Raw genomic sequence first — 19,865 nt, forward strand, 5'->3', positions numbered from 1 at the left:
TTTTATATCCTTCCCAGTTTGTTTCTGTACATTTGTGTTTCCATTGCTACATGTAGGATCTGACGATCTGTAGATGGTGCAATTAAAATTACTGCAGTGCAGAAAAGGAAATGAGACAAGCTTTTCGCATAAGCTTCTTTAAATATATAATGGCTAGCCACTGACTGCTGGTTGATCAATAAATATAAGACATATATCAGTGGTTCAGTTATCCAGTGTCAACATTTAATATATTTTTTAAGTCAGAACAACTTTGTCCCAGCTTGTAGCTGAGTGTCTATTAGTTATCATTCCTTGCTCTGGCTGCCACAGCAAACCCTGTTTACCAAATGCCTGAGAACTGGAGAGACTTCACCTAAGCATTGTACATGTTATCATTGTGTATTTAAAAAAAAATTGTCTAATTGGACAGAGGGGATCTCTGGTTTCCCCGGTACTGAAGGAAGAACTGCAGTTAGCCTAAGCAGCATTTTATAAAGGATGGGAGAGTCACTGCTGCCATTTAGTCACACTGAAAACTCCATTAATATTTATTTTTTATTGAATCCACAATTTATCATAGAATATACAGAAAATTAAGCATTTCAAAATCAACATAAAGCAACAATAGTTAAGTTCTGAATCTTTGTCCTTGGAATGAAGACATAAAGAAGTAACAAACATCTGTTGCAAGAATCCTCTCTGCTTCTCTGCATATCAGCAGCTTAGTTGATAAGAAATAAGTTTATTTGTGGGATTTTTTTTTTTTTTTTGTTAGAATAAAACCTAGTTTTTAAACAAGGTAATATAGAGCCCATTGCCTTGGCTAGTGCAGATATCCATATACTTGCATAGCTAGACAAAGATAAGTATGGAAAAGACTAATTCCTGATGCCAAAATTGTATGTATTGGTATTCATGTGCATAAAACTGTGTGTGGGTGTGTGTGTTCAACACACTGCTTAACATCTGAGCACCAGCATGCAGCTTTACAGAGGGAAAAGGGAGAGGTAGTGGTGCCTGCTCAGCTGAAAGGCCTCTGGCCACCATGCCAGCACAATCTCTTCAAGACGCTGGGACCCCCATTGCTCGCACATCTCCTTTTCCTTCTCTCCCTCTCGCCTTTCCCCCAACCCGCGTTTATTTCTGTCAGCTTCCATATTCTTGTCTTCACTGCTTGTTTGCCCATACTCCCAAGACATTTTTAGTCCGTGCAGACGAAGCGCTGCAGTCAACAGTGGGGACCCCTGGTGGGATGTTAAACAGGCACACCAGCTTCTGCAGGCAGGCACTCTGGTTGTACAAGGGGCCCGAGGCCAGGTTGGAGTCAGCCATTCCTCTTATCGTTCTCCTCCACAGGGATGATCACTATCCCTCTTTCGGCCCCAGTTTGACACCGCCTGTCCTGTGAGATGTACCAACACAGGCACCCAGCTCTTCCCCTGCAGTCGTACGGCCTCCATATGCACACATCACTACAATGAGTGTCCTTTGGTGAAGGCCCCAGCTTTCCCGATTTTAGAGATATTATCTGAAAAGATTGTTGCCTGTGGATAGTAGTAAAAGGTCAGAGAAGCATTCACTGATCATGACCATGATAAATACAATGCAAGCTGCAAGTACATATTGTCCGCTGAGAGCTGAACTGTGATAAAACACACATAGTAAAGTGTATTTTACCTTATTTGGTGCGTAAATATTTGAACAGATCTTCAACAAGAACTATTTGAATGTGACATATAAAACATATTTCATATAATGTGCTCAGTATGTACAATTGTGTCCTTGGACAACACAACAGGAAAGTAGGAACAGGAAAATATATAGTTAAAATTTTTATTTACTGTTAAAACAATGTATTTATTAGGACCACTTTGCAGCTTCTAAGAAAGCTGTTTGAATTTTGAAACAAATATTTTTTACTATGCTTTATCATTTCTTCTGGCTGATTAGAAAAAACATTATAGTTAATTTTTCCAGATGTTCCAGTGCAGACAATAAAGGGAGGGATATATGCCATGTTGTAATATCAAATAAACTAGTATTGTTTATTCAAAGAACAGTCATATTTAAATATCCAATCAATATTTTAAGAATAATGTTTCCATGTTGAAATTATGGGTCACATACATGCTCTGTTAATTAAAGAAAACTATTATTCAGCACAATCATCAACCCAAAAGTCAAATAAATAGGAGGCAGATGAATCACATGGGAGTAAGCAGATGGAAATTGAAAGGTTTTAACAACAGGAAAGAGCAAAGGTGGATTACATTTCTGGACAAGAAATAATAAAAATGAAAAAAAAAAAAGAGTAGAAATGGGCTAATGACTATGCTCGGGTCTGTATCTCTCTCTGTTTACAGTACATTGCTTGGATTCAATGCATCTGCCTCAGCATACTTTATGACTCATTTTTATCGTTGCAGCTTCATTAGGCTTCAGTCACTGATGAACGTGTTGGAGCCAGGATGGCCGTCCATCTGCCCTCTAATGAGATGAGCAGGAAGGAGGTATTCTGGAATTGATGGCTGTCATTCTTGTAGGTTTCCTCCTGCTCCAGCCTCTGTACATGAGTTAGGGGAGGAAAAGGTAATATATAATGGCATGAGAGTTTAATTTATGGATTTACAATACTGACCCTCAGTGTACCCTCATTAAGGAGAAAAGTTAATATTTGTCAGTACATGTCTAGAAACAATGGTTCAGATTGCCTAGGATTTATTCATTTTTATTTTTTTAGAGGGGAATTATAATTATATATTTAGTGCATGTAACATCTTCCAAAATTTATCAATGCTTCTGATGCTTTGGTTCCTTCTGATTGATACTATTTAAGAGGGGAGCTAATAGAAATTACCTTCCATATAATGCAGTTAAAACTGACAAAGTGATCATCAACAGAGATATCAGCTAGAGAAGATTTAGAATGCATTTAAAAATAATTTTGGTTTGATTGTTTGAATTTTGGTGCAGAGTAAATACATTTAGAAATTCTAGTTTTATGAAAGCATTTTCTCTTTGAGTATAAGGTATTTTCCTTCATTAAATAAATAAATGTATTTGTCAAAATTGTGTTGTTATAACTAAAACTTACCTAAGTAAGAAAGAAATTTGGCACTTTAGGTTTTAGGATATATATATTTTTTCAAGCTTTCTCCTAAACTCAAAGAGTATCAAAGCATTTTGAACCAAAAAGATAAATAAACATATTGCTTTACTTTGAGAGACAGTTAAAATGTACACAATTACAAGCAACAGATAATGCCCTTTTCATTCTGGGGACTAGGCTTCCTGGGTAGCATTAGAAACTGAAAAGTATTCAGGTGACAACTTTTTTATTACGTTGTATGGACCAAATGTGGACCTCCATAGCTGTCCGACAGCCAGCGTTTTCTGGCAGGTCATAAAAGATAATTGCATTGCCTGGGCTTTTTAAGGTTTAGCCAACGAGTCCTCCAGGGTGGGCTAGGAGACTTAAATGTGTACTTACAATCACTTTGAGAATGTATGTAACCGCTGAGATGAGAGCAGATAAGACATCAAATATTTATGCAAGTAAGAAACGTAAAATCAAAAAGAAACCAGAAATGCATGCAAGCTCTGGAATCCTCCACAGGTTGTGATGACAAAAAGTAAAAATTCATGTTAGAAAGTGTCAAACGGCTTACCTGGGATTACACCTCTGTGCATGTGTTTCTTCGCATGTGGGTGTGGGAAGACCCAGACTCAGCAATCTACAGGGAGTTGTTGCCCTGTGGCCTTAAAGTCCTGCTACAACTTCATTAGGTGTAGGTAATGGTACTGAAGTCCAGGAGCTCATAATGTAAAACCAGAGGCCCATCAGATGCCCATCAGCCCCCCCACCATGAATATTGCTCTGGAATGCGAGTGCCAAAATGTTAGTTGCATGGAGAGGATTCGTGACATTGTTGTGGAAATTGAAAGCATAATGAAATTTTGAGCAACAACACAAATAAATAAGTGGAATAATTCTTACTAGACACATATAGCTTTACAGGGCAAGACTTGTATGTGTCTGAATAAAGACTTGGACCAAATATATACAGATAAAAATAATTGATTCGAAACTCTTGACAATCCATACAATTCACACCACTGATGTAATAAACATGGTCCAAACACGCCTAATATCTGCTGACATGCTGACTGGAGCTTCTCTTTTGTTGAAAAAATGAAAAAAATTGCTGCTTCCTCAAAAATAATATATTAAATTGAGGGTTCAAAGCAACATAATCTAAAACATTGCACTATGAGGTGTAACAATCGATTCCAAATTGTAAAGATTAAATTGCCTTATCTCATTGTCCATGAGATCAGTTGTTTTGAAGGTATTCACTCATGCTTGGCAGTCAGCCAGTTGAAAACAGAGAGGGGTTTTTTAGAGCTGGAATCTATATAGTTACAGGGTTGGATATGCTACAGTAAGTAGTAGGGGTAGAAGGAACATACACCTCACAAGAGTACAGTTATGAATTTTTTGGCAGATGTCAATTTAAGCCTTTTAATTGGCAAATGTTTAGCCACATTCTTCTCACAGGGTCCAGAAATCCCAGGACCCTGTGAGACACAGGTCATAAAATTACTTTATGACCTGTGTTTTTTGTTTTTGTTTGTTTCTTTAAAAGAGCATTCAAAATTAAAGCTAACCGAAACCGTTAGAAAGACTTTAAACATGAAATATTCTCACCATCTAGTTCTTTGATATGTTTTATACCTCCACTAAAAAGTTTGAAATCAAATCCAACGTATTTTTTCTATCTACCTTTGAGAATCATCAAATTCTCTTTTACAACTAGCAAAACTGGAATCTCAAATTAAAATACAGATTAAAATTTGTCACAATATTGTGTGCAATGTTACAACAGGCCCCTAACAAACAAATTAAAGACTAAGAAGCTTAGTTGAAAACATAAGAGATCATTTATTGCAAAGTAAACTCTGACACAGCTTGTACGTTATCAATGACTTGTCTTTCTGGTTTGATTTGAGATCACCGAAAGATATTTAATTTATTCGAATAATCAGTCTGGTCATAGACAGAAATGCACACTCATTGAGGCATACATCTAACTGCCATCTTTCACCCCTGTTTATTTATTTGTCTGAACTTGCCTGTCTTAATGTCGTTGGATTGTGGGTCAGAAAGGGGACCCTTAATTTAATCAGCATGCTCTCCTGTTGGATTGAGACTATCCCACAGATCTATGGTAATACACAGCCTGGGGTGGAGGACAATTCCATTAGTGGAGGACAGTGACTGGGGCCGATAGTACTGCAGATAGGACTCCACCTCCCTTTCTTGGTTCCCTTCAGATGACTGGCATTATAGCTCCTTCATCCCAAAGTTTTCAGAGAGCTATACACCACTGGAGCTACAAAAAAAAAAAATAAAGTATAACACTTCCAACAAACTCTTTATGGTCCTAACGATATTTTTTTAGCCATTTATTACAGAGCTGCACATTGAGTATTGTATTTTTATGACACTGGACCTTTAACATGTTGTTTCCCAAATTAACATTTGTACATATGTTGATTTGTAAAAAAACATGTTTCACAGTTTATGTCACATCCATGCAGTATAACTGGTGTTTATTAACTGGCTCTTGTTTAGTATAGTGTATATATAGTGGAATGAAGGTTGAACAAGTTTAAGTGCTAAAAAATTATAATGACCTATGCTAATTTTCCTGTGGTTTTACCAACTACAATCTTTTTCTGATATCCAAAAAGCCACTCTTGATAAATATTCAAAGCTTTATGAGTAGCCCTGTAATCAGAATCCAGGTCAATTTGCCATCAGCTGTTTCAAGCTTCGATAATTCAGATTTCAGGTGATCTTGTGTGTCTAGAGAGAGCAGTTTTTACACTAGTGCCTCATTCTAGACAAATGTAGGTATTTCAATATTTTGACCGGAATCTCAAACCAATAAAACCAATAAACCAATATTGGTTTGAAAATATTCATACTTATGAAGTAAGAGTCCAATGCATGGATCCAGTTTATTTCCTATTCAAAAACATTCTCAAGACATAGATTTAGTTTACATTTTTTAGTCAACCTTAACAAATTTGGGCCAAGCGAGTCAGTCAGATTTGGCCATGCTCTGGTAAAGCTTGTGATGAAAGCTCACCACTCTTGTTTTTATTGTCCACTCTTCACCAGGCGGAGTGTTGTGGGAACTCTGGAGACTTGTGTGGCTGCTGTTTGATCACACTATGGGAGTCTGACCTGTCACTGAGTGGTGGCAAACATGGCCCACACACAGAGCTCCGAGCATCGACAAATCTATACGTGTGTATGTGTTTCCCACACACAGCGCCACATACCTCACCAGACGAGGCAGGTCACAACATGTTAGAGTGTCGAGGATTCATAATGGCCATTTAGCCTTCAACAGCTAATATCAGCACTGCTGATTTACAAGGAATTGGGTTGTCCTGTTCCTGTACTCAGGAGCTGCTTAAGGCAAACCTGTTTGAAATTAGATTGAAGTTCCACACTAAGAAACACATATAGACATGCATACATTTATAATGTATACTACACTGTTATAACTATAAGGAATATATACAATCTAATCCCAATGTTTGATTTCTAACAAGCAAAAATAGCAATTGGTATAATTTCAAGCTGTTTGCTGCCAGACGGAGTGACAGGGACTGCAGGGACCTACTGAAACTCTGGAGATTATGACAGAAGCATGATGACAACGTCCACCCTCATGCTTGTGTTCCTAAACCTCATAGGACAGCACCCTTAGCAACAAGGCAAGATGGAGATCGTACACCATCCTAGGCTAATAGCCACAATATGCTTTGGTGAAGTCAGTTTGGATAGAGGCTTTGCTCCATGATTGCTGCTGATAGGCGAACAGCTTGATATGTGAATGCCTTATATTATATATTGGAAAATAGCAACTTATCACCAAAATAGTTTCCAGGCTGTAATGAAAACTAGGAGTAAATGTAAAATATAAAAAAGGTGTTTAATGATGAATAAATAACAATGATCTGAACAGGATTTGACCTTAAATTCAACTTGAAAACAAATTGTTGGAAAGTATCACTCAGGTGCTAATGGAGACTTTGTTTGGTGTTTGTCGGAGCTATTTGTTGCAGAGGCATAGTGTACATAACATGTCCATGAAGGTTTGATTAGATGACCACGCAGGAAAAAAAATCTAACAACTTTTTAAGCTCAGCGTCTTACAAAAAACATGCACATTTTACTAGCCCCTGTGACCAACTGGAGACCAGAGAGACATTGACATGACCCAGATAATAGGCCCAAAGTCTTGCCTCCACAATTTGATCAATTTGCAGTTTCCTCACAATTGCAGGCACCGTGCTGTCCCCCGCAGCTACTTTGAACCCACTCGTTTCCCCTCCCGAACGCCCATCCATGCAGACACATCGCATAGTCGCCACAGCAAGATGCGCTGCCTTTCTCCCCTTTTCCCCCCAAATCACCGCTAAGCCTGCCTGATGCCTGCTGCCGGGACACAAACGTGCTCTTGCTCCTGTCATCTCTTAGCAAGCACAGGCAGGAGGGAAAAAAGCTGACAGTTTGTCTTGTACCATATGCCACGTGGCAGCAATGTCTAACTGATATGGCCAGAGTTTGGGTCACAGCCAAAGGCTCCTTTTATTCTATCCTTTTTATTTTCTTCCTCCTTGCATGTGCGTGCATCTTGAGGGGAAATGTTAAATATAATCACTGTGTGCTGTCAGCAGGGTGGAAGACCTGTGTCGGTTGATATTTAACAAACACTGCAATACTTATGTTTGAATCTTGGCTTAAATTGCTCCATTCATACAAGTAAGGTGTACACAGAGATAATTACAAATTTTCCACAGGAAAGGACAAAAGGCCTAGTTAAATCCCCTCCTCCTCTTGGGCTGAGAAAATATTACTTTTCAGCACATGCTCTCAGTCATGAATTTACCTGTGGGGTCTTTTCTTGCACAGAGCCAGGAGTGGAATCTGAGCAATGTTGTCGATAGTTTAAAATTGACTTGTGTATTTTAGTCTTAGTGAAAGCAAATTTGTTGCTGATGATGTTTTTAACCCCTAAGATAGCACAGCTTTGATCCCTTTCTACACAGCAAAAGAAAGACTGGTGAAGGACCCTGAGGCTACCTACAAATGTCAGAAAATTAGATGTTTGCTTACACTTCTGATGGGAGTGAACAGTACACCTTAGGGAGAACGCTTTTAAATTATTTGTTCCCAAAAACTGGAAAGTACATTTTTGCATAACGAAAGAATAGAAACAGAAGGAAGAATGTCAAAATGACGGCTTAGATCAAATAATTGATGATCTTTTTTTACAAACTTGAAAGAGCCCTCTAAAAATCTGAGAAAACTTAAGTGTACTTGCCTAAAACTATTTGCGAACCAAAGATGTAAGGATGATGATCTTTGTTTCTTGTTTTATCAAACTTTTTTTTTAAGCACTCTTACTTTTATATGATATACTTGTACTACTCCAGCATAAGTGTTTTATGTAGCTTTAGTAAGCTGGCCTACAAGATCTGAGTAAGACATTGGTTATTGTATTCACATACATGTATGGCCGCTTTCAGAATCAATGTATTAATAATGCGTTAAATCAGCCCTTTTTTTGTCTGGCTCAGTCATTCCATATTCTGGAGAGTTGAGTAGCACCTTCATCAAAAACAAATATTCTTATAAAAGGTTGGTGTTTGCAGGGGATGTTCATCTTTGTAATGATTTGGTGGTGGCAAAATGGCTGCATGGAGACAGTGTTTTTTTTTTTTTTTTTTTTAAAGGGAAAGTTTATTTGCTGAAATGACTGATGAAAAGTTACATTGCTGTAACCTTCCTCTTTATTTATTTATTTTGACAATATTTATGACAATAAAGGGCATTTAAGTTATACTATATGTAAGGAAACTGTGTAACTGCAAACTGTGAGAGAAATCATATAATAAAAAATTTATAAAGGAAACAAAATTAAACAAACTTTAAGCAACTACAGAGAGTGCCAATATTTAGAAGTGGATAAAAACTATTCAGAAAGCTCCAATGAATTATGAGGTATTTCTGATTTACTGAGATGAATAGACTTTTTCAGGTAAACACCCTTCTAATGCAATGGTCTTTATAATTTAAGGGATGGTGAAACACTATTTGATTTTAACTTAATTATTTTTGGGGGCAGAGGCAGAAAAATTAATGAAAATTATATTTTTTTTCGAAATGTTTGAATATTTTAAAGGAGTAACCTGTTTTATGATGAGGTGACTGTGAAGTGTCACCTGTGGCAACTGCCAAACCTGAAGTACAGGGACATAATGGTGACCATTTTCGCACCGGTGGTTAGTTTTCCACCTTTGCTGAGAAGTAGTGGGAGGAAACAGGAGCTGTTTGAAAATAAATGACAAGTGAGTGACAGATGCCTTGAGGAACTGGAGGGTTGATGGGAGGGTAGATGTGGAAGAACATAAGCCAGCAAGGAGCAGCCAAACGCCACAGGTAAGAAGGTGCCAAAGTAGAAGTCTGATGCACCTTTGATGGTGCTTGAGGGGAGCTGTGACACAGGTGAGGGGCGAAGCGAAGGGAGGGCCTTGCAGGCTCTTCACAGTTGCTGCTTTGCCCCTGTCACACACTTTCACATAAAAGGAGCCAGAGAATATTAATCTCTTTTTTGTTTTATTTAGTTTTTTGATTTGTTGTTTGTTTACTTTCTTTAAGCAAGAAGGCAATTTCACATCTATATCATAAAGTGCATAGACAGTAAGACATCAACTTCAACTTACTGTGTGGCGATGTAATGATTTTAAGTCAAAGATCCATAACTGGCAAGTAGCACTGTGGAAAACTGGCGACTGACTCTCATAGTAAAGAAATTTATTACCTTTAGTTTATCTTACTCCTTTTGCTATCCTTGTCCCACAAAATCATAAAAGGCACCAAGTGCAGGTATTGACTGTATTTTTGTCTCCTCCCAATTTAATTTTCTTTACTCATATTACACCCATTTTCAGTGAATAATACACTGGTTTTACTGTTGAAAACTCCTACATTAAGCAGTGAATTTAAGCCCCCTTTCTGTAGTAATAGCTACCGTCATTTGTGCTAGTTTGGTTTTCAAGATAGAAAACCAAACCAGCACAAGATATTTTAATTAATCACGGCCAATGGCGTCATCATCCTAGCAGACGTTAGTGCTGCGCTCATTTCCTGATATACAGTTATTGCAAAACATCACATGTCATTCCTGTGCTGGCATTGAATATAACAGTGGGCATGTTTACCTTATTAATTGGCTGGAATGAATATTTAGTAAATAATCAGCCTTCTAGACCCTTTGCTTTTGACCTACCGTTACCCCTGGCAACCCCATGTCACTTTTCGCCAAGGTGTTCCAGGTGAAACTTAACATCATGGAATAATTCCAAAAAAGTAAAAAACGAACCACTGGACCTTGTTTTCCAAGTTAGAAGACGTTGAAGACGAGCTTTCTCAGTTCAACATGTCTGGGGTAGCTTTGAGTACCAGGCGTTATATAGTAGCCCAACAAAAGCCTTGAAATGCCTTAGAAAGAAGCAAATTGAAACGAAAAACTGGCCCATGCCTCTGTTAAGGGGAGTCGCACCAGTAACAGACCGGACTCTGTGCTGGAGATGAATGAGGACAAGCAGTGTTTCTAGGACTAAAGTAAAACGGCCTTTTTTAAGGCCACCTAAATTCCTCTTGAGAGCATTCCTTATTCCTGTCTTTTTTAACATTATTTTCTCTGTAATCCATTTTAAGTGAAAAAAAGCTTTGCCTACAACCAGTCCCTGATTGGCTGCCGTGTCACCATTTCATAGAAAAGTTAAGTTCCTCTCTCCATTAAGAGATATTGTTTGATAAAAACCCAGCGAGGTGAAGGTAGAGCAGTGAACACTCTCAACGCATGCAGTTCACCACTGGCCACTTCATCACCCTTCACGGTGAAGTAACCATCACGGTTTGTATATGTGAATCGCCCGCATTTGCTATAGTCCCCAGTGTAAACACACCATTACCAGTGCTGCTTCATGTTTATCGAATGTAAACAGAGTTGTTTTGGTTTGTTAGATCAGAAGCGTCTGTTGCAGTGTGTTGACATCCGTACGTTACGTTAGCGTTAACCTGGGTCTGGTGTTCCTACAGCATGTCGATCAGAGCCCGGGGCGATTTTAACGTGGGTCGCTTGCTGAGTTATTTAACCCAGGTAGATACACATCAGTGAGCTGTTTCCACTGCCACTAAAAGCCAATTATTCCCTGGTTTGAACTGGTTTTTTGACCAGTGTAAAAGCGATATTGGTGAACTCTAAGTTACTTATCATAAAAAGAAGAGCAGATAGGAGAGAAAAATACTCTTCTTTTGGTCTAGTAGTGCCAATTTATTCAGTCTTTTCTAAAACATTTTTAGTTTTATTTCCTTTTTATTATTATTTCACTTTGTACGATTACAATGAATTGTGTTTTTAATGCTTTTTACTTTTGTGGAAATATAAAAGGGTACATTTACTACATGTGAAGACTCAAACTCAAAGTTGGATTACTCTGATGTGATTTAGATAAGCCCACTGATTTTTATTAATTGGATTGCTGACAGACATATAAAAAACTGAACTCACCTGCCGCCATCTTGGTACTCCCCACTCTCACAGAGTCAAGCCATAAAAAGGCCTGTAATGTAAAGTAATTACCATAAAAATGTAATCAATACATATATATTACATGTACATCATCAATTTAGCACTTTTGACACATCATCAGATAGTGTGTGTAATGTGTGGCCATGTCTTTAATACCTGGTGGGGACAATTTCCTAGGAATATGCTACATTTTGGGGACTCATAGGTACTTGTGGGGACCAACAACTGGTCCCCATAAGGAAAGTTTTTCTTCTTGGGGTGGGGGTTAGGTTTAGGACTAAGGTGTGAATTGAGTTTAGGTTAGGTTTAGGGATAGGTATGTGTCGGTAATGGTTAGGGTTAGGGCAAGGGTCGTTAGGCCATATAAATTAGTGGAAAATGAATGGAAGTCAATGGAAGGTCCCCACAAGGATATTGTGACACAACATGTGTGTGTGTGTGTGTGTGTGTGTGTGTGTGTGTGTGTGTGTGTGTGTGTGTGTGTGTGTGTGTGTGTGTGTGTGTGTGTGAGGGTGTGTGTGTGTGTGTAATATTCTTAATATCTGACTACAGTATTATTATGCTCTATTAACACACTTATTTTGTTGTGATGGATTTGTATTTGTCATATTACATGATTTATAGACTTCAGGGACTTCATACTGAATATGCAATGTGATTGGCCTGTGTTTTACATTAAATGACAGCAATTCACTGAATCTATAAACAGGATGCGTGTGTCAATGTGATGACTTTATGTTTATTTTAAAAGTTTTAAGCCCACCAGAAAATGAGAACATCATCATTTTTCAATGCTGTAGCGCATGTATCGTTTATATTCTGACCAGTCTAACTAGGGAGTACCAATATGCCGGCTGGTGACATCACAGCACAGTGTTCTATCAGCAATCCAGTGGATAAGTAGAGATCAGTGAATCAGCCTGACTTGACTAAATAGATCAAAATCTTAACTGAACAGAACTAAGAACTAATGTGAACCAAACCAAACTAAAAGGTTTGCAACCTGATAATAAAAACTGATACTTAAATCTGACATTAGAGCTTAGCTAAAGGTTAAATCAAAAGGTTAGAACTTAATCACTTTTAAAAAAGGGTTAAGGTCATTTGAAATTGAGTTAGTTGTTGTCCATTGTCTTGTGTGAGCTTTTCAATACTAATCCGGCATTTTAAACTTATTCCATGGTCTGTTGCTTTTTACCTTTAAAACATACTTAAATGCATCTTTTGCTCCAGTAGACGAACTTAGCCAAACATTTCTTGTTCACAGGATATATAAGTACTATTTTTATTACTCTGTAATTACACAAGAGTGGTACACTTGATCTAAAGTATGCCTGTAACACTGAATAATAAATATCGTCTAGAATAAAACTTTCCAAACAACTGCTCTAAGAGAGCAACAAATTAAGCACCACATTAATCTGCCTTCTTCTTGATAGAAAGTTGTTTGTAGCAAGTCATTCCTCATTAAATGATTCCTGAATATTCACCATTACACTGAAGATGTTACAACATTCAACTAACAAATATTCATAATGGTCCTATTTTTGCAATTTTTGCTGCTTATTTTATTTTTTGCTCTTAATCTGTTAGCATGAAATCCTATTGAACTGGCCATATATTGGCTTATACTACTCTATATTGAGTAATTAATCACTAACTCCCATAAACTATCAATAGAACCACAATAATCATAATATTTCACACCACGTCAGTCTCAGAAAATGATTTAATTATGAAGGGCTAATGCTAGGGATTCTACATTATTTTGTCATTTTAATGTTTCTCTCCTAAGCCATGGACAGCTTCATTGTAAACAATGTGCGCTACATTGCTGACAGCCTACAAGTTTTCTGATCTTCATCCCGATTAATACTGTTCAGAGTGGGATTTTTCTCTTTCCACTCATGTCTGCATTTTTGCAAGTGCTTCCTTCTGAGAAAGTAGTTACAGTAAGTATCGGGTGTAAAGCAAGTGACAGAGCAGTGCAGGTATGTTGTGTCAATCTCAAGGCAACCTTAAAAGCAGGAGGTGCAGGTCTTGCTTAAATCCCACTAAGACATTTTTGTTGGCCTTCGTATTTCTTGAGTTTTGTATTGTTGATTTGTGTTAGTTTTGGTATCGATGTGTGTAAAAGATAGTTTTATCTAACATTGATCTATTTATATTTACTGACAAAGTACAATCTTGTATCTTATAAGAAGGGTGTGACATACAAGGCACTCTCGTTCAGCTCGCTACTTGGCTCAGTCTTCACCACCAGTGATGCATTAGGAAGCTAACTTTAATATTGTTAACATTTTAAATGTCAAGACATCATACCTCTAAACACAAGACCCTTATAGTCACAGCAGTATATACTTAAGTCTTCTACCATTCACACCCACAACACATGTACTCTCAACTTATTGCAAGACGACTCCGTAAATTCTGCTATTCTTCTTTACACTTTCATGTTATGGCATAGTTTATTTTCTTAGAAATCTTATTATTGACCAACACAAGGTGATTGAAAACTAAGGTAAAACAAAACAATGCAAGGATATCAAAATATGTTAGACAAAAAAAAGAAACAGTGTCATGTGCATTTGTATACAGGCCCTAGAGCCATTACCCTTGTGGTGACCAAAATACTCTGTTCAATATTACTTTAATGTATTAGCTCGGCTCAGCTGGTCCAGTTTTAAATATTTGTAACTAATGTTGCATCGATACCAGTATCGGGCGGGGCTCCGATCATAAGCTATTAGTTTTAATAACTTTGTATAGCTTGCTGCCACACCTCCTCCAACAATGTTTTTGAAGAAAAGCTTCAAAGAAACTGACTGCACTGTCATTTGAAATGACAGCCCTATTTTTAAATAGTCTAACGTCACTATTGGAAGGGAGCTTATATAAGGCGGACTTACTCTCACCGCGATTCCTGTTAGGGAATACCTATGGTGCAATCAGCAAATTGTGGTTGCCTAGCTCCTTACCAATTGTGTAGGAGATCAAAGGATGATTAATGAACCATGCCAAACTGTGCATGTTGTTAACACTACATTCATATGAACCTGCATACAAATAAGTGAAATTCTCATGAGTACCCTATCAAGACAAAAAAAAGTGTATGCTTGGGGTCCGAATGGGCTCTATTTTAAAAAAAAGAATTGTCCTGAAACTAATTTAGCATGAATTAAAGATGGATCAGAAGGACTGTATATGTAAAATGCGAGGTTATGAGAGCCTTAACCAAAGATGTTAATGTGTAACTTATTCTATTTTATTAGTATTCAAAATATTTTTTATTCATCATTATTTTAAATTCTAAATCATAGAATATATTTACTACCCAGACCTCCCTGTTAATTTATATTAATTTTATATTTTTCAATAAATAAAGAAAAGTGGAATATACCAACAATGAAACCAACAATGATTTTCTCCATGTAGATGAACTATGAATTAATCAGAAGTTTAATATTTTATTCAGGCAGCCTTTGTGCTGTACAGGGCAACCATCTGTCTCAGATTGTTTAGTCAACTGTGGCATGTGTGACTGAAGTAAAAGAGAAAGAGACTCCTTCCAACGCAGCTCTTTGCTGCTGCTCAGTGTCACTGCCACTCACTCGTCCGCCTGATGTGTTCTATCCCCTCCACCTCCATTAATGTCACTGTATTCCAACATACGTGCAAATGGAAACCTATACAGTGCCTCAAACTGGGCAAACAGGAAAACTCTTCATTTATGTTTTAGGTGTACATGGATGCTTAAAAGACAGAACAAGGGTGGTATTTCTTTGCATATTAGTAGGTTTGCATTCATAGATGTCTTTGAAACTATGCTTTAAAAGTTTTGTCATTTAATATCCTAGTCTACAACTGAACTTCACCAGTTGTTATCTAACTAGGCTGGCAAGGCCCCACAGTTGGTGAATGGAGATGTTTAAAACATACTGAGTGACAAGGTGCATAAGAGGTCAGCATTCTAGAGGGGCGACCAATTGGATCATGACCCATGAGGGACAGATATGGGCAGGGGATTTAGGCTGAAAGGTCACTTCGGGGTCAAGGAGTGTCTTGCATTCCAAACCCCTAATCCTTTCCCTGCTGTCTGGAACGCTGGCCTTCACCATTCAACACATCCATCCCCATATGCACAAAAACACACACACCTCCTGAATATGCCGTGTCTAAAACAAACTTACACCTTCTGCGTCCACATCGTTACTCAGCTATTTGCCTAGAGCAGAGAAAGTGTGGGCTTTAGGCGCCCTTTCACTCAATTTTCTGACCTTCCACTTAACCACCCACCTCCTACATGGCCATAGAGTTTCTCCTCTCCTGAGACACCAGAGAGCCTGGGATGTAGGTAATTTGTCAGGGGAACCCAATCCCCACTGTTCATGCTTAAATGTGTATGTGTATGTGTCAGCAGCCAAGCATATGCGTGCACTGGGGGCTTTCTCTGGGAATTTCTCAGCCTCTGTCGCCAGTCCAGGCAATCCCAGACTGCTCAGTGTCAGCGGCTGTGTAAGCAGTGACCATACTAGCAGCCGTGAACTGAAAGCCTGGGCATCCTGGTCACAGCAAACCGAGCCATTTATCAGCCTTATGTTAAATGCATGCCATCCAACACTGTGTAGCATTTAGTCCCCCCACTGAACACATATATCTTACATGCAGCACGGATGATTTTCAAAGCTAAACCTGTTGAGATTTAGTCCATGTATCCCAACTTACACTTAAAACCCACAAACACAGCAAAATAGGCCCTGCTTCAGGTTAGGCTGAAACTGTTTGTGTGCAGCAACATACACTAACCATCAAACTCTCACTGTTTGTGTTGGACCAGCACTCCTGCTGGGCTTTAGTTGAACCCCCCACCCCCTATCCACTCACTCACTTCCTATCCCACTATGCTATACCAAACAGAGCCAAATAAAACACAGGCTAACATAATGTAGCAGCATGTCAGCGGTGGCCCTGGAGCAAGTATGAAACATGACCCACTCTGTACCAGCCATTAGGAGGAGAGTCCAAGGAGCTACGGTTTCTTTTTAGCTGCACGGCCCTTATGTTACCCAGTGCAGAGCCTGTACATGTCTGCTAGCAGCAGATTGAGTGATGTATCCTGTGTGGCTTTGGTGTGTTCAGAGGACCAGAGGGAAGTCCCGCTGGGGACTGTTTTTTTCTTGGCCCATAGGCCACTGCACTTTATCAGTTTCTTCAGTGGGAAAGGCCTGCTATTAGATCTCAAAATTTCACTGAGCTTACACAGAAGCAAAATGAGGAAATACTGGTAAAGATACAAAATGAGTCAAAAAAAAAAATTTTTTGTTTGTTTGTTTTTTTTAGAAAATATTGACATAGGTCAGTTACACGGATTGAAAAAGTGCATGTTTATATTATTAAAGATAACGATTACTTTGTTGTGTAAGAACTCCCAGTGTCTTTTGGGTATTTTCGTTAATCTCATAATTTTTGAAATTTAAATTATTTATTAAATCCAAGCAAAATAGGTTATTAGCCTGTTTGTGGAACAAGCAGTCTTATTTAAAGAGCAAATTAAAGAGATTTGTAAAACATTTTGACATGTACTGGATTTTTGCTTAAATAGTAACCTGTGATAGGTAGAACTTCACAGAATATTTGCCTTGGAGACAGAGTTAAATGGATCATAAGCACATAGGCAAAACACATAGTCTGACTCAGTTCCTGGGCTCATATGCAGGACACAGATTAAGTGAAGGAAAAAAATAGCTAGGCTTCCCTTGCGTTGATGGTGACTCTCAAACTTGAGAGGCATATAGGGAATTTCTCATGCCTCAACAGGAAGCTGGGATCCCTTCTCCTTTTTGTAAAAAGAAATTCAGCTGACAAACGCAAACATCAAAACCTTGTTAATCTTAAACAATGCAAAGTGAGGATTTTTTTTAGGTGTGTGACGATGGTTGCAGAACCTCTGCCAGGGGGCTACAGATTTGACGGTTGCTGAGGCTATGCATCAGAAGCATATATTGGCTTTCAGTTTTTGGTTTTCCTGGATAGGGTTAACTTCTTTCCAAATCTCAAATCTATTAAATGTTCTAATTAGTGACTTCCAGGATCTCTATGTATTTATCACCCCATTATCTTTGATTTGGTTTTCAATACTTACTGAATAAAATTATCTTTACAGCATGGTAGTTTCACTTATGGGACATTATAGAAATGTTTTTGTGTGGTAATGTAAAGTCTTAGTTTCTAATGGTCATTACAGCAGAATGGCTTCTTCTACGGGTTGATCACCCATAAACCTGTGATCCAACGTCACCAAAGGTATTTATTATAATATTTTTAAAGGCAATTAAGTTTATGTTCTTTAGTTTTCTTAAGTTTATTGTTTTCGTCGGTTAAAGTTCCACCCACCTTTTCATATTTATCAACTTCTTTTGTTTTTCTAATTTCTAAGCCCCAATAAATAATTTTGAGGTTTCTGTTTGTAATTAACTAAGATTGGAAGCCACTGAATTAATCCACTGTAAGGCATTAAAGGAGTAAATGGAAACCTTAAATTGAATGATGGATTTTGTGTTTTTTTTTTAAGGTATAGCATGGTAAATAGAGAAGGCTGTTTGATAAAAAACATTGAAGGAGATCTTGAGTGAAGCTGAAACTGTCTTCAAATTTGAAACTGATTAAAAGTAACGTCATGTCATTGGGGAATATGGCATACGAAAAAAAGTACACAGAACTTGATATGAGGCTTAATAATAAAACAGACCTACTTCACTGAAAAGAGCATCTGAATATGAGAAATTTTACAATCTGGCAGTAACTGGGGTCTTCAACCAGACATTTATGAAGAGTGTGAAGATTTCTGAATAGAAACAGCTGGCCTTGGACACCAAGAACCAATTCTGAAATTAGTTGGACAGAAAATAGGGGAGAAAAGCAGGAGAGATCACCACAGACTGAGCTGTGGCAAAGCTTTGACACGTGGAGCCTTTTTCTAGCTTTAGGGGTTGAATCATTGCTGCATGAAGTGAAGGGGAAGCTTTAGAAGGAAAATAAGGAAGAATAATCGAGAGAAATGGAACATGAGCCAGAGCAGGCGAGGAGAGTTGGTTTACAGTGCAATCAGCATTAAGGAAATTGGTTTGCACTAGCTCTTTGAGTAGAGAGAGGTGATTGATTCTAAGTTGGGCTAGCAGGAAGGAAGTGGAGAAATTAGCAGCAGGCCTGGGCACTGAGAGCTGTCAACTACTTCCTAGTCAATCTAGGAGTGTGAGTTACCATGCATCCACGGGCAGAACTGTATACTTTCATTGTTAGAATTATCCTCATACTTTATCTGCACAGAATTCAGAATATTTTCAAAACTATTTTCAAGTCCTTCATTTGGCCCCTTTCTTGTGTGCCTGTGCACACAAGCCTTCAACAGAACTTCATAACAGCACAGCAGAGTCTCCAGGGTGCTTTGTCAAAACTTGGCTCAATGGTTGCCAACAGTGTAGCCATGTCAAGCCCCTGACAATAGCAGTAGTAGCATACAGGCACTGTAATTAACCACGTCAACAGAGGACAGATGCATGGGGCAGAAGACACAAAGATGCCCTTGATACTAGAGTGTCGCGTTGACAGCATTTCCTTTGACAGCTTCATCTCGTAGGCCACCACAGAAACCCTTACGTCTCCTGACATGTGCTTTACTCATCCCTGCCATGATTCTATGTTTCCTCAACATGACGAGAAAGAGACATTGAAAGGAAAGAAGGCAAAGATATTATAATCAACAGTTAAGGCTTTTAATAGAAGAAAAAAAAGAAAAAAGGAAATTGTAGGCTCAAAATATTAGCTTACTATTGCTAATTGAGGACTTAAAGACAAGATTAACCAGATTAGGGTTAGGGTTGAATTTTATTTATCTCTGGTAAAGGAATTATTCCAAATAACACTATAACATGTTAGAACAAAATTTAAACAACATTTTGGTGGCTGTGGCATTTTTTTCAGTGTCAACCACAACTTGGTGCAAGATATCTAGTAAAGCACATTTCATAGATAAAACGTGCCTTAAATATTCTATACATCCATTGTAATTAAACCTTGTGTCTACTGTATTGTAGGCCTACTGTGTTTTTAAATGTGAATATGTTTAAAGCACAGACTGCAAGATGATTACGTCTACCACTGAGTACTAAAAAATATTTTGACAAAAGGTTTTCCTTAAAGTTG

General features: G+C 38.0%; 1 long non-coding RNA gene across 3 annotated transcripts in view; it reads right to left on the minus strand.

Moving 5' to 3' along the window:
- Positions 1–736: 736 nt before the first annotated feature.
- LOC119781525 overlaps positions 737–19,865 on the minus strand; it is a 59,059-nt gene continuing 39,930 nt past the window's right edge. For 2 of the 3 annotated variants that reach the window (XR_005280582.1, XR_005280583.1), the window contains one exon: positions 737–1,526. This is a non-coding gene — a long non-coding RNA (uncharacterized LOC119781525). Of the gene's footprint in view, positions 1,527–3,650; positions 3,860–11,642; positions 11,697–19,865 lie in introns of those variants that run through there. The other variant, XR_005280584.1, reaches the window with a different exon arrangement.

Source organism: Cyprinodon tularosa, unplaced genomic scaffold (genome assembly GCF_016077235.1).
Source record: "Cyprinodon tularosa strain WSP-4 unplaced genomic scaffold, ASM1607723v1 ctg179, whole genome shotgun sequence".
Classification (NCBI taxonomy): domain Eukaryota; kingdom Metazoa; phylum Chordata; class Actinopteri; order Cyprinodontiformes; family Cyprinodontidae; genus Cyprinodon; species Cyprinodon tularosa.